We start from the raw sequence: 16,468 nt of genomic DNA on the forward strand, positions 1-16,468 counted from the left end.
CCACATGAAAGGATCGCTTTGATGATTTGTGGCTCGTAATGTTGTAGGAGGGAAGTTGTTGGGCTGGCGTGCTGGTGGTGCAACTGCCTCTTTTCCACCCTCCTGTGTCCTGGCAGCCTCAGAGTTTTAGCTGTATTTTGGCGGTCTTCTCTGTGTGACTCTTAATATGGCAGTTCAATGTCAGCCAACATGCTGGTCTTCCCAAAAGACCACCAAACTCATAACGAGGCACTCAGTATGAGTAGAAGCACAGCCAATAGGAGCAGTCTGTGTAATTGAGGATGCTGAACTGGCTGTTGGTGAGGAGCTACAGTTGAGTGAGTTTGAAAGGTCGCCCTCGTATTTGACCTTCCAGGTTTTCCTCCAATTTCTGTCTAGGTGTATATTCTGGCTATTAGATCTCAAGTTATTTTCCCTTGACCCCCCCTTATCATTCCTCCCTTGCCTCTGTTTCTATTCTCCCTGAACCACACTCTGCTCCTCAACTCAGTCTAGATACTCCTTGCCCAGCACTGTGTCCATCCCCATTGCTCATTGCTCTTCATACTTCTTCTCCATTATTCTGGTATCATTCATTCCTGAATAAAGAGCACCCTCTTTCTGATGTTTCTTATTCACCAAGTACTGCAGTATTGTATATAACTTGTTCTTGATGCGTGGCTTCAGTGCACTATAAAATAAATAAAATTACAAGATTAAAATTAAATAAGTATCTTCCACACTTCTTTAACACTTTGATATTGCCTCAAAGGAGTGTGCTCATTTTACACATCCTGTAATTAAATAAAAAAATAATGGGCACTCGTAACTCTAGCCCCTAGTGCACAACACAAAAGAGGGCAACGTGACACTCATTTAAGGACAGGCAATAACTCTGGGCCGGATGTATTAAAGACATGTTCACAATGCAGTTGGTATTTGTGCACACTGGATTGAAACACTTGTTGAAGTGACTGATGTTCTAATAAGTTGTACATAAAAATGTCTATTTAGAGGATGTCAAAAACCTACGGAATGAATATTAATTTGGGGAAGAGGCACTCTGGTTTTCTGTGAACGTGTGTGAATGGAGGCCTGCAAGGGACAGCAGATCTCTGCCCTTGCATTCTTAGCAGAAAGAAAGTGTTTTTGAAGTGCATGCCCCTTAAAGTAAAAGGTGCAGCTTAAAAAAATCCTTCAAGGAATAGCATTGTAGGAGAACTAAGGGTCCGATTATGAGTTTGTCTGTCGAACCGCCAGACTGTTGTGGTGGCAGTCCCAAGAAGATGCAGTATTATGATGTATGCAGGTTAAACAGCTGACCCGTAGACATTTTGCTGCCTGCTAGCGGCGCTGTGGGCTGCAATGTTGGCAGTGCGTATTTCGTCGCCTTCATGGCTGAAACCAACCCTATTAGAAAAACACAGTTGACATGGCGGCCCTCTTGTGGCGGATAGCCGAGGGTGGTCGTCCATCGTGGTACACTCACAACAAAGCACCAGAAGAGTGGACTTTGGATGGATTGAATAACAACACAACTGGCATCCATTGGACAAGTGGATACACCTGCAAATCACACTAAAAAACACAACCTATCCCAGACGATGATCTTTTGCTTCTCCACTACAGCACAACAAAACAGAGACCACAAAACTTAGGGCCCTCATTATGACACTGGCGGTAAGTACCACTTACCGCCATGCTGACTGCCGCCAACATACCGACACCGCAGCGGATTACCGCTACCCATATTATGACACACACATAGCAATCCATCACTATACAGTCAAACACACAAGTCCGCCAGCCCAAAGGTCAGTGATAAACTGGCGGTAGCAAAACCCACACCGTTCCGCCAACAGAACTACGCCCACAGCATTATGACCCACGAATCACCGCAGCGGGCATTCAATGGCGATAAACCATTGGCGGTACATACCGATGCGCTAAAAATGGACACACACAAACAAAACAACACCACATTGGACAATTTGAATAACACACACCTGACACCCATACACACACTGCACCCACACACCCACACCACTATAAAACACACACCCACATTACCCACAACCCCTTACAACTAAAAACAATTGCCACAAGAGAGATAGCAAGACCACAGACAAGACCACAGCCACACACCACCATCACTTACACACCATCTACGCACCTTACATCACACACCCCAACACATCACCCCACACACCCTCAGCCACACCACTCACACTACATCCATGGCACCACAATGACACCCCAGGTTCTCAGAGGAGGAGCTGAGGGGCATGGTGGAGGAAATCATCCGTGTAGAGCCACAGCTATTCGGATCACAGGTGCAGCAGACATCAATTGCAAGGAAGATGGAGCTATGGTGGAGAATCGTGGACAGGGTCAATGCCGTGGGACAGAACCCCATAACAAGGGATGAAATCAGAAAGAGGTGGAACGACCTACGGGGGAAGGTGCATTCCACAGCAGCAAGACACCGCCAGTCCTGTACAGAGGACTGACAGCGGACCCCCACCTCCTCCACCACAACTAACAACATGGGAGGAGCAAGACTTGGCAATAATGCATCCTGAGGGCCTGGCAGGAGTAGAAGGAGGACTGTACTCTGGTAAATTAAATATCTATTACTATCACCCCCCCTACCTGCATGCCATCAAAAACCTGACCCTTACCCTCACTCCCATCACTCCACCACCTCACACACACCCCACCATCACAACCCACCCCTCCCAATACCAAGCCCTGCATGTAACACCAATGCACGGAACCCCATCACAGACCTGCATGGGTACCCATCACTAAAGCATGCACACTAGAGAGAATCACCTAGCCCACCAAAAAACTACTCACACAAGGCAAAGCTGCCAGGGCAATAACAACCATAGAGGGGAACACACCCATGCACAAGATGTCACTCGCAGAAACAATAACACTGCATTTGCATCCCCACAGGTCCCCCACCCAACGTCATCGGAGAGGAGGTGCTAGCAACATGCAGCCCCCCCAGAAGAGGCCCACAGTGATGACAACAGCACTGGACGCTTGATCTGGGTGACCAACCTGGCCCATCAGGGACCTCTGGACAGTCAGTTACCCAGGCACAGTCCCATACCACCACAGAGCCTCCCCCTCTGGAAACACCACCACAGTACCCACACAGCGGGCCCATACCTCTGTCCCCAGGACACGTCAATCAGCAGTGTGTCCACCACTACATGGACCTAAGGCCACCCCACAAACACAGGACGATCAGGGACCTGGGGTCAGTGGGCACACGGTCCAGGGGACAGAGGCTCAGGACAACAAGGAAGCTGGGAGGACTGCTGTGTGACAGGGGGAGGACAGGCCCAGGGAACCGATTCTCCAGGAGGCACTCACCAAGATCCTGGGAGCATACCAACATTCCCAGACGATGGGCCAGATACTGGACAATTTGCAGGAGACCCAGTGGCTGGTCACCATTGCAGGGATGCTGGCAGACTTGGCCAACACCATGAGGGAGGCAGTGGCACACCCGCGGGCCCTAACACTAGCCAAACCAATGAACAGCCCTCAACCTCCGCTTCCGCTAGTGGACAGGAGGCCCCACCACAAGACCAACAGGCCACCAGCACCCCTTTCCCTGCAGAAGGAGAACCACCAAGCAAATGGTCCCTGCGATCCAGGCAGAAGCCAGAGACTATTGCTAAGACCCCCGCCAGGAAGTAAGACTCTCCTGATTGTCACCTTTGTGTCCCACCCTGTCACCCTGTCCACCTTGAACTGACATTGCTTCACTTCCTATGCCCCCTTGAACAATGCACCTGCGATCCACATAGACTGGACTCTATCCAGGACATTCCTCCACCATCACCCCAGCCCATTGCACATCCCTCTCTACTTATTGGCACTTAAATAAACACCATTTGAATAAAAAACAAGTATGTAGTCTGTCAAATGATTGAACTATGTATTTGTTTAACAAGCTTTAAACGCTGCAGTACAACTGTACAGTAATCTATACATAGGAATGACCTGTAGTTGGCTGCAGTCTACACACCAGGAGCAATAGTGGGGCACAAATATCTGAAAACAGAGATGCCAAAGGGCACGGTAAGTGGCTATAGAAGTGGGAAAATCAGCCTGCCAGTTACAGTGTCTTACCTGTGTGTCACTGGAAGTATTGTCGCATTATTGCACTTCTGTTGTTCTCACCTTCATCCTCTGCCTCCTCATCTTTACTGTCCACAGGGTCTACTGATGCCACACGGCCATCTCCAGCCTCATCCTCCTGCAGAAAAGGCACCTGAAAACGTAAGGCAAGGTTGTGCAACATACAGCATGCCACAATGATCTGGCAGACCTTCTTGGTTGAGTAGTAAAGGGATCCACCTGTTAGAAGGAGGCAACGAAACCTGGCCTTCAGGAGGCCAAATGTCCTCTCTATGATTCTTCTTGTTTGCCCATGTGCCTCATTGTAACGTTCCTCTGCCCTTATCATGGCATTCCTCACAAGGGTCAGTAGCCATGAGAGGTTGGAGTAACCAGAGTCACCTGCAATTATTGGGGGACAACTGTTAGACACACACTAACCCTTAGGGCCCACACCATGCCCATACACCCACACCTACTGGGTGGGAACCAGGGCTCACCTATTAGCCACATCCGGTGCCTCTGGAGTTGAGCCATCACATATGGTATGCTGCTATTCCTCAGGATAAGGGCATCATGAACAGACCCAGGATACTTTGCATTGACATGGGAGATGTACTGGTCCACCAGGCACACTATCTGCACATTCATGGAGTGAAAGCTCTTTCGATTTCTGAACACCTGTTCATTTTTCCGGGGGTGGGGGACAAATGCAATATGTGTACAATCAATAGCCCCAATAATGTTGGGAATATGTCCCATTGCATAGAAATCAGCTTTTACTATTGCCAAATCCTCCACCTGTGGGAAAACGATGTAGCTGCGCATGTGTTTCATCAGGGTAGACAACACTCTGGTCAGCACTATTGAGAACATTGGCTGAGACATTCCTGCTGCCAAGCCCACTGTCACTTGGAAGGAGCCAGTTGCCAGGAAATGGAGCACAGATAGGACTTGCACAACAGGGGGGATCCCGGTGGGCTGACGGATAGCAGATATCAGTTCAGGCTCCAATTGGGCACACAGCTCTGTGATTGTGGGCCTGTCCAGTCTATAGGTGAGGATAATGTGCCTGTCCTCCATTGTTGCCAAGTCCATCAGGGGTCTGTACACAGGGGATGTCTCCATCTCCTATTCATCCGCAGCGGTTGCAATCTAGGGGGCAAAACGGTGAGCAGTTGGTCAGTATTCCATATTTACAAATACTACACTGCATTGCATGTTGTGACTGTAACAGTATATTGTTGGATAGGCCCCAGTGGTGCCTATGTGTACTGTGACGCAGTTAGGTGCCATGGCCTGCCCCCCCACCCCCCGAAATGGCATCCGCCTGTCCTGTATGGAGGGACATGTGGAAATGAGGTAATTCCGCTGACATTGTGCGCCGCTGCGGGAGGCGGACAAGAACCGCCGTGCAACTCCTCATTGAATACCATTTGGCCCTATTGGTTACAGTGGACAATAGTGATGTATGCCAGCGGTGACGGTACTCACTGCTGTGGACGTGTCCGCCATTTTCTATCTGTTCACTCACTTGCTACCTAACTTTCAACAGGAGAGGACCTACACTGCAAGTGCTGCTGTGACCTGTGTCTAGAACCGACCATAGCTCGTGTCACTGGGGAAAGGGCCCCTGCCTTCACTGCTGCAGAGTTGGAGAGACTGGTGGATGGGGTCCTACCCCAGTACCGAATGCTATATGGGCCTCCAGACAAACAGGTGAGTACACAGTGAGCATGATGCATGGTGTATGAATGCATAGAGTGCTGTGTGTGAGGGCCTTGTGTAGGGAAGGTTGGTGGAAGGGCCCTGGGCAGCGTGCTGCACATATGGTGGGCAATGTCTGTGCCTAAGGGGATGTGAGGGCTATGGTGGGCCAAGAGTATAACAAGTAGGACGGTCTGACTGATACCTTTTCATATGTGTATTTTTCTGCAGGTCAGTGCCCATCAAAAAATGGGTATATGGCATGCCATTGCCAAGGACATACAGACCCTGGGGATCTACGGCAGGCGGAGCACCCACTGTCAGAAACGGTGGGAGGACCTGAGACTCTGGGCATGGAAGACGGCGGAGGCCCAGCTGGGGATGGCCTCCCAACGAGGAAGGGGTGCCCATCGAGTACTGACCCCCCTGATGGCCTGCATACTGGCGGTGGCCTATCCGGAGATCGGATGGGCACTTGGGGGCATCACAGCAGCCACAAGGGGGTGAGTACAGTGCCCCAATATACTATTTGCGCATGGTGGGCTGGCATCCATGTGGGGAATGTGGGCCTGTGGGTGCCACTAGGCCAGGCTGGACATTGCAGGGTAGGTCCCATGTTGGGCAGGGTCTGATGTAAACCTCCTCCAACCAAGGTAGTAGGCATCCACTACTGGGCAGGGGTCTGTGGGCCTCAGGTATGCTGCAATTGACGTTAGGTATCCCTGTCCATGGGCTGGTGACTAGCATTGTGACTGTTAGTGCATTGCCTAGTGCGTAGGGCTGTTCCCTGTGTGTGTGTGTTGTGTACGCCAACTGTGGTGTTGTTGCCCCATCGACCAAGAGTATCCTTTGTCTCTCCCCCCCTTTTTATTTTGTCACCCTGTCCTTATGTGCATTAGCATCATCTGGCGGAGGAGCAGAGGCACCGGCGACGGGGAGAGATGCATCCCACAGGGCCCTGGAGGCCAAATCCACCGACGGTGAGGGCACCAGTGGGATGGACGGAAAGGGGAGCACCACGGTGGGGACATGAGGGGACAGTTCTGAAAGTGATACCTCCTCCAATGAAAGCTTCCTGGTGGTGGCGGACACCTCTATGCCCACCCCAACTACAGGTACAGCTGCCACCCCCGTACCAGCACTCGCCTCCCAGCAGCCCCTCAGCGTGTTTCCCATGCCCACTCACCCAGGAGGGTGGGCATCTCCTTTGCCCCAGGCACCTCAGGCCCTGCCCCAGTTAGCCCTGCTGCCCTGAGTGAGGAGGCTATTGACCTCCTGCGATCCATCTCTATTGGGCAGTCAACCATTGTGAATGCCATCCAGGGGCTGGCAGCCCATATGCAACAAACAAATGCATTCCTGGAGAGCATTCACACTGGCATGGCGGCCCAACAGAGATCAAACCAGGCTCTGTCCTCCTCCCTGATGGCAGCCATTGTCACTGTTTCTAGTCTCCCTCCTCCAACCTCCTCTGCCCCATCCCATTCCCCTCAACCCCAACCTATCCCAAGCACACATTGAGACCAGCATGCACCCATGACAACACACAGGAGTGGTTCAGGCAAACACAAGCACCACACATCATCCCCATCCAGACGCAGACATACCAACATCCACTCCCTCCAGTGTTCCCCTCCTCCCCCTCTTCCACCTCCCTCCCAGTTGCGTCTACACTCACACCTGCATGCACTACATCCACATCCACTACTACCATCACCATCACGCCTATCACTACGCACCCATCATTGGCAGTCACCACCCCCACATCCATGCACATGTCCCCTGTGTCCTCTCCCACTGTGTCTGTGCCCCTCCTCCCAAAGTACACAAACGCAAGCACTCAGACACCCAACAGCCATTCACTTCACAACAGCATCCAGCCCATGCACCTGCACCCAAATACAGCAGACAGACACCTCCCACAACCACTTCCTCCACTCCCAAACCTTCATCCTCTTCCCACCCGATGTCCCTAAGAAGATTTTCCTTTCCACCGTTGACCTCATCCCTACCACTCCCCCCTCGTCGTACACGTTGGGCCAGGGTGGTCAGAACCCAGGCGAACACCTCAGCCACCCAGTCCACGGCCACAGTAGTGTCGACAGCTACTGCAGGTGGGGGAGGATCCCAGGCACCAGGCAACAACACTGATAGGGTGCCTGCACCAAGTGCTTCAAGGAAGGGCAAGGAGGCACCACCAGCTGCGACAGGTAAGGGCAAGGAGGCACCAACAGCTGTGACAGGGAAGGGCAAGGAGGCACCACCACCAGCATCTAGGAAGGGCAAGGAGGCACCACCAGCTGCATCAGAAAAGGGCAAGGAGGCACTGCCAGCTACAGGAGGGAAGGACAAGGGGCAATCCCCAGCTGCTGACAGGAAGGGCAAGGGGCCTGCACCAGCAGGCAGGAAGGACAGGAGGCCTGTTGCTGGGACTCATTTGGAGCCCCCACCTCCAACTATGGTGGTTCAGCCATCCGAGGCTGCAAGGAAAGGGCTGGAGCCTCCCCCCACCACTGCCAGCACCGCCACAAGCACCACTGCCAGCACCGCCACCAACACCGCCACCAGCACCACTACCAGCAAAAGAAGCCCCAGTGGGCAGCGTCAGAGGCTGCAGAGCATGAGATTGAGCCTCCCCCCACCACTGCCAGCACCACCACCAGCACCACTGCCAGCACCGCCAATAGCACCGCCACCAGCACCACTGCCAGCAGCAGCAGCCCCAGTGGGCAGCCGTCTGAGGCTGCAGGGGATGGGCTGGAACCTCCCCCCACCACTGCCAGCACCAACAACAGCCCCGCCGCTGCCACCACTGAGCAGCCATCCCCGCTGGCGGACAGTGTGTAGTGCTGCCTCCATGGGCTGTTGTGTGTCCTGGTCCCTGCAAATCCTGTGGGTCTGACACCCAGATGAGAGACTGTGACCTTGCACTCCCCAGGATCTGCATCACAGGGCGCAATGCCCCCTCAAGAACCAGTGTGGAAGCCATCCACTCACCCCATCCTTCCCAGGATGAAGCACACTGGGCACAATGCCCCCTCTAGAACCAGTGGAAGAAGCCATCCACTCACCCCATACTTCCCAGGATGAAGCACATTGGGCACAATGCCCCCTCCAGAACCAGTGGAGAAGCCATCCACTAGAGAGACTGTGGCCTTGCACTCCCCAAGATCTGTATCACAGGGCACAATGCCCCCTCCAGAACCAGTGGAGAAGCCATCCAGTTACCCCATTCTTCCCAGGATGAAGCACACTGGGCACAATGCCCCCTCCAGAACCAGTGGAAGAAGCCACCCACTCACCCCATCCTTCCCAGGATGAAACACACTGGGCACAATGCCTCCTCCAGAACCAGTGGAAGAAGCCATCCACTCACCCCATCCTTTCCAGGATGAAGCACACTGGGCACAATGCCCCCTCTAGAACCAGTGGAAGAAGCCATCCACTCACCCCATACTTCCCAGGATGAAGCACACTGGGCACAATGCCCCCTCCAGAACCAGTGGAGAAGCCATCCACTAGAGAGACTGTGGCCTTGCACTCCCCAAGATCTGTATCACAGGGCACAATGCCCCCTACAGAACCAGTGGAGAAGCCATCCAGTTACCCCATTCTTCCCAGGATGAAGCACACTGGGCACAATGCCCCCTCCAGAACCAGTGGAAGAAGCCACCCACTCACCGCATCCTTCCCAGGATGAAACACACTGGGCACAATGCCTCCTCCAGAACCAGTGGAGAAGCCATCCACTAGAGAGACTGTGGCCTTGCACTCCCCAGGACCTAGCAGTGGGCAAACCACCCACTTGAGAGACTGTGGCCTTGCACTTCCCATGACCAAGCAGTGGGCAAACCACCCACTAGAAAGACGGTGGTCTTGCCTTCCCCAGGACTAAGTAGTGGGCAAACCACCCACTAGAGAGACTGTAGCCTTGCACTTCCCAGAACCACGTAGTGGGCAAGCCACCCACTTGGGAGACTGTGGCTTTGCACTCCCCAGGACCAAGCAGTGGGCCAACCACCCGCTAGAGAGACTGTGGCCTTGCAGTCCCCAAGATCTGCATCACAGGGCACAATTCTCCCTCCAGAACCAGTGGAAGAAGCCATCCACACACCCCATCCATCCCAGGATGAAGCACCCCTCCAGAACCAGTGGAGAAGCCATCCACTAGAGAGACTGTGGCCTTGCACTCCCCAGGACCAAGCAGTGGGCAAACCACCCACTTGAGAGACTGTGGCCTTGCACTCCCCAGGACCAAGCAGTGGGCAAACCTCCCACTAGAGAGACTGTGGCCTTGCACTCCACGGGACCACCCAGTGGACAAACACCCACTTGAGAGACTGTGGCCTTGCACTCCCCAGGACCACGCAGTGGGCAAACCACCCACTTGAGAAACTGTGGTCTTGCACTCCCTAGGACAGTGCACAGGGCATGTTGCCCCCTCCAGGACCAGTGGTGTTGTACCATCTTCCGGCTTAGTGCTCTCCATTCCCTGTCCCACTGAGGTGCCTGTGTATTTTCAACCTGATGCCCCTGCAGTGTTCTGTCTGTGTTTTTGCAGGAGTGAGGTGGGGCCTTGGCCTATGTGTTGTGGCCCTGTGGCCCACAGACATTGAGGACTGGGCAGTGTCCCTACATTTGTAAATATGTATATGCCTTTCTATTTTAATGCACTTATTCATGTTATTTTATCGTATTGCACTCACTTTCTTCAAATCATTTTGTCCTTGCATTATTCCTGAGGGGTACGGGGTGAATATGTAATGTTTGTGCTTCTGATTGTGTGTATGGTGTTGGGGGTGGGGGTGTGTGTGTTGCGTGTGTGTGTCACTCTCTCTTTCCTCCCCCCTCCCTTGTGTGCTAGGCGGCTGTACTCACTGTGGTTGTCTTCGCCGGTGTTGATGTTCATAATGCAGCAGAAGGTAGACGAGCATCAGAAATATGTGCAGTTTGGGCTCCATGGCGTAGTGGTTGTTCCCTGAGTCTCCACAGGTGAGTTCCTTGACTTCTGTGCAGTATTTCCGCCATGCTTTTGATGTCGTTACTACCGCCATGGAAATGGTGGCGGATAGGCCGGTCGTAATAGTGTGGGCGGTACATTGTCTTCCGCCTGGCTATTGGCGGTTACCGCCGTGGTGCTTGTTGATTCTGCTATGGCAGTCGGTGTGTTAAAGTGGATGTCTGTCTGAGCGGTTTCCGCCGTGGTCATAATTCCTTTTTGGTTACTGCCGGCCTGTTGGTGGTATTACCGCCGCTTTATCACCGACCGCCAGAGTTGTAGTGAGGGCCTTAGTGTAATTTTGTTACCTAAGGCAGACCTTTTTCCCTATCCCATTTTACATTCAGGAGACTCCTCAAGACATGGCTCGTCGAACGATAGCAGCAGCACCACCCCCCGCCCCCAGCGCCTCGAAACCCTAACGGGTACATAGCGCGCTTTATAAATCTATTGATTGATTGATTGAATTCACACACTTCTTCTAATTTTTCATTTTTCATCCCAAACATCACTTGTCTTGTTAAGTTCATCACTGTCACCCACTTGAAATCATAAGAGTAGAGCCAAAATAGTTTGAAGCCCAAGTCCAACATACCCCTCTCAGATGGAAAATAGTAATGTGGCAAAGAATAGTCAACAGAGTGAATGCAGTAGGCCCCACCTTGTGCACAAAGGAAGATAACAGGAAGAGGTCGAACCTCATGAGTGGAAAGGTGCATTCCCTGGCCTCTAGGCAACACCTGGAGTCACTGAAGACTGGTGGTGGCCCTCCCAACGCTCCATTACACCTCTTTCCCTTTGAGTAGAAGGTCTTGGGCAACCAAAAAGGATGATGGACGGAGTGCTGAACAATGCAAACACTCAGTCACATATCTGGGTTCAATCCATCGTTCTTTTGCTCACCATGCCACCCCAGTTTGGACCCAGCCATATGCAAGTCAGTCTTGACCATGATCCTCATGGGAACAGTCCAGCCCGAACTGCCAGGCCACGTCCTCCCTGCACCAGAAACAAGCATCCTGGGACCGGTTTCAGGGTATCACACTTCATCAGCCAGGCTAGCTTCAATCCAGTGGCACAGTGAGCAAGGTCTTGACCTACCTGAATCCTGAGGGCTTGGCAGGAATAGCTGGGGAAGCGGAGTCTGGTAAATCACACCATAAAAACTGTCACAAAACTTCAATGTCCTGTATGCTCAGATCTCAGCTTTTGCCACTGTGTTGTTCATCTACTATCATAACCTTCAATACCCAATGTATCAGAGTCAGTAGATTGTCAATGTGTATTGTCATAAATAACATCACACGCATAAATCTCCATCACATGCCATCTTTCTGTAACTCAAAACACAAGGCGTTGTGCACTTGCCTAAAGATACTTGTTAGCCATGTCACAGCTGATATTCACCCATCATGGAGTTCACCATTTGTTTAGGGTTGGGAGTCTGAAAGTGACATGACTACAACTACCGTGAGGCCCTCTTTCTAAAACTCAAAACAAGAAGCCATTGTGCACTTGCAAAAAGACACGTGTTAGCCATATCACAACTGATGTTCACTCAACATGGAGTTCATCATTTGCCTAGGGTTGGGAGCCTAAAAGTGACATGACTACAACTACTATGATGCCCTCTTTCTGTAACTCAAAACAAGAGGCCATTGTGCACTTGCCCAAAGACACTTGTAAGCCTAGTCCAACTGATATTCACTCACCTTGGACTGAGCATTCTACATATTACCCTTAACTCTGAAACAGGTATGCCTACCTAGCTTGATGTTGTCCTGGTAAACCCACATGATACTATTAATGCCATGAATGACACCTTACCCTCTGTGTACATCAAGTAGCTGTAAGGAATTCAGCTGCTTTAGCTGATTTGAACTGGCAGGTAACCCATTGACTCTGCACTGCTCACATGATACAACCAAGTTGTGTATGTCTTATACAACTAGGCCCCTTGGAATGATCAAATACACATGTTATTTCTCCACTGTGTTGTCTCAACTGTTTGTTAGATGTCATGTTCATTCCTTAATCCAAAATGCAGGTTATCAGCACATCTAATGAGCTGCTCAATCATAATAGTTGTTGCAACCTCAACAAAAGTCTTGTCAACAACTTCAATATTATGGAAATGTATCACAATATGAAAACCTACCTAATAACGTTTTCATTGGTCTCTACCTACTATGACAATACACATTTGGATATAGATTCCACACTTCTACCAACAACAATGTATTCTATTTCTCTACAAGTCGAACTGTCACGGCATATAGGCTGATATTGCCTACTGCACAGACTCCCTCCTCTCCCCGGGTGAAGCCCTTAGTCCTCGACATATGGACGTAGATGATGGTCAGACGACAACAGTGAGTTTCGCTTTGCTCATATCAATATCCCCACCCCACCTGTTGCAACAACTCAGCCAGCAACATACCTCTCAACCGTACAATCGTATGCCCCCCAATCCTAGATCTTGAAGCTGCAAATCACCACCCCTGGCACAGAGGGACAAGGACCAGGTTGCAGAGGGAACCTAGGCCAAGGGCATGGGCACAGGCTTGTGGGGGTAGGGTTAGTGGGAGGGATGCTGTGGGCCAGGAGAGTGAGGCCACTTGGGCCACTCACAACCAGTACAACATCTGCCAAGTCATTGGGGTCTATCAGGAGTCCCAAGGCATGATGGGCCAGGTAGTAACTGAACTCTGGGAAATCAAGCAGCAGCGTGACATGTACCAACAGATGGAGGCACATAATTCCAACTGGGGCACCTGAACAGGAGTGCTGTTGGACATCCATACAACCCTGAGCAGGACTTTCCCACCACCATCCACCCCTTCCAGTGGTGCAAGTACATCAAGGACATCTACATCTGCGGCAGACACAGGAAGGGATGCCCTGCTAGAGGAAGAAACACTGTCAGATACCCTTGCCTCTGCAGCAGCTGAACCTCACACCCTCGCAAGTGGGGATCTCCATGCAAATACCTAGGAGGTGCGGATGGAAAGACACCCACCACTGCCAGCAGGAAACATCAACCTTAATGTCCTCCTTTGTGTGTCACACATTCACTCTGTGGACTAATTCAGGACACTTTTCCATTCCTAATGAGAGGAGTAATTTGGACTTTGGATTTCAGATGATTTGGCATCTACATCTATGGTTTCATTCACCATGACTGAGTCCTTCAATTTTTATTTGATTGTTTTTGCACCAAGTATGTCTTCATTTTTAACACTTTAATACATTCACAAGTCACAAACACATTGGGCCTGATTACAACTTTGGAGGAGGTGTTAATCCGTCCCAAATGTGACGGATATACCACCAGCCGTATTACGAGTTCCATAGGATATAATGGACATACAGCTGGTGGTATATCCGTCACTTTACCGTCACTTTTGGGACGGATTAACACCTCCTCCAAAGTTGTAACCAGGCCCATTGTCTGCTATGGTACATTTCACATTAAGAAATGTTAGCTATGGAAGACCATGTGAACTATACAATGACAAAACAAGCTACTTATTTAAGCATGGATATGTTGCATGTACACAATGTTTAGCTCAGGATCATAACAGGGCCACACCAACAGATACATACAAGTGTCTTGTCTAAGATTTGTATTATAGTGTTCAAATGTTAGGCTAGCAAGATGCCAGATACATAGAAAATCAAACATGATTGAATTGTACTGTGTAAATCATCAAATTAGAGGCACATACCTCCAGAACATAGAAGGTAGGGATATTTATTAGATAATGTCCTGTAGAATAGGCAAAAATGAATTTGGCTGATGTCATCAGCTAGAGCCATATCACCTACCTCACAAACGGAATCTAACATCACATAATGCTAGATTCAGACAGATGGCAGCTCAACAATTCCTGATTCCAGGGTCATTACAAACCAGTGCTTCTGCATCTGGTGGTATGACACAAACAAATGTCAGTGATGTCCACAGGCACTTTGGCCTACAATGATGAAACACATCAGCAGTTACATACAGTTCAAACAAAAAATGTTTTTAGGCAATGTGAAGTAAAACTAACCTGGATTTGGCCCACTGCTAAATGAGTACTGATCACATGATGACACACATTATGCATTATGGCTACCACATGAGAAGGACCAAGTCCAATGGAGTCTCCTTAACTTCCATCCTATCACTGTGCAAGCTGTCTTGGCTCAGGTATTTTACTCCCAAAGTCTGTGACATACATTACAAGAAACAATTTACATCCACTTTGACTGTCCCAACAGCATCACATAGCTGCCAATGTCACAACTCAGAAATGTCCAAATGAAGATGCCATGGTGAAGGTACTAAAACAAACACAAAAACAAAGAGTATAGTTATGAAACCATATGTATGGCCTACTTCACATTGCAAAAGTCTAGAGAACGCAGTCTATTCCAAAAATCTGGCATAAAGCAACATTTACTACATGAGAATGCATCAAAAGTTTCATCACCTAACACTCTTTGCCAGATTTAAATGGAGCTTAAGCCTCTTAACACTTTTCAAAAAACATACTCCTCACATCATCACAACAAGAGTTCACTGTACAGTCAAAGGGCCTGATTATGAGTTCGACAGACAGTTTTGCCCATCCACTGAACTTCCGACAGGGAGGTTGTCACCATAATGGCTACCTCCCCGCTGGGCCCACTACAAGTTTCCTGCTAGGTCGGCGGGTGTAAACCTGAGTTTCTGCCCGCTGGCCTAGGGGGAAACACCCTATAGCATTGTCTCTGCTATAATTGCTGCAAAGCTGTAGGATGCAGGGTGTACTAGCACCCTTACAAGGTTCACTGTCAGCAAACCATGGTGCATGGGCAGTGCATGGGCCCCCCTGATGCCCCCTGCACCCCTGCACCCGTTCTCGGACAGCCTTTTCATGGCGGCCTTACCGGCATGAAATCTCTGGCAGAAAACAAGGTTGTGATCCCCAGGGCAGTGCTGCTTGCATCTCTGCCCTGGCAGATTAGGACCTCCACAACTGCCAGACCATCGGGATAACTAATCCTGGCAGTGCTGGCGGTCTGACCATGGTCCGACTGCTGTGGTCATAATGTGGTGCTTGGACCACTGCATTGGCGGCGGTCTAACCGCTACCACACGTCTGGCGGTCAAGTGACCCCCAGATGCGTAATGACCACCAAAGTCATGATATCTCCCAATCGGACTTCATGTTTAAAAGGCTCCCTCGAGCCATTGAGCTGACGAGCTCTGGAGACGCACCTGTGTCTCTACTGATGAAGGGCACTAACCCAGAAACACGTGTCTAGAGATGAACAGTACTGTCTGCACTAACTTTAGTGAAATACTACAGATTTTTTCAAGAAAGTGTTAATTGTTCAAAATGCATGTACCAGGATGCAAGGGGCGAACTCGACTGGAATGTTAGGCAGTGTGCTCCCAATCAGACTTCATGTTTAAAAGGCCCCCTCGAGCCATTGAGCTGACGAGCTCTGGAGACGCACCTGTGAGCCGGGGAGTGGTACTAAACCTGAGACAATATTGGCGGCATTTCCAGCAACCCCAGATATTTTTGTTGTTCTTTGGTCTCTACTGATGAAGGGCACTAACCCAGAAACATGTGTCTAGAGATGAACAGTACTGTCTGCACTAACTTT

This window comes from Pleurodeles waltl, chromosome 1_2 (assembly GCF_031143425.1).
Source record: "Pleurodeles waltl isolate 20211129_DDA chromosome 1_2, aPleWal1.hap1.20221129, whole genome shotgun sequence".
Taxonomy (NCBI): Eukaryota; Metazoa; Chordata; class Amphibia; order Caudata; family Salamandridae; genus Pleurodeles; species Pleurodeles waltl.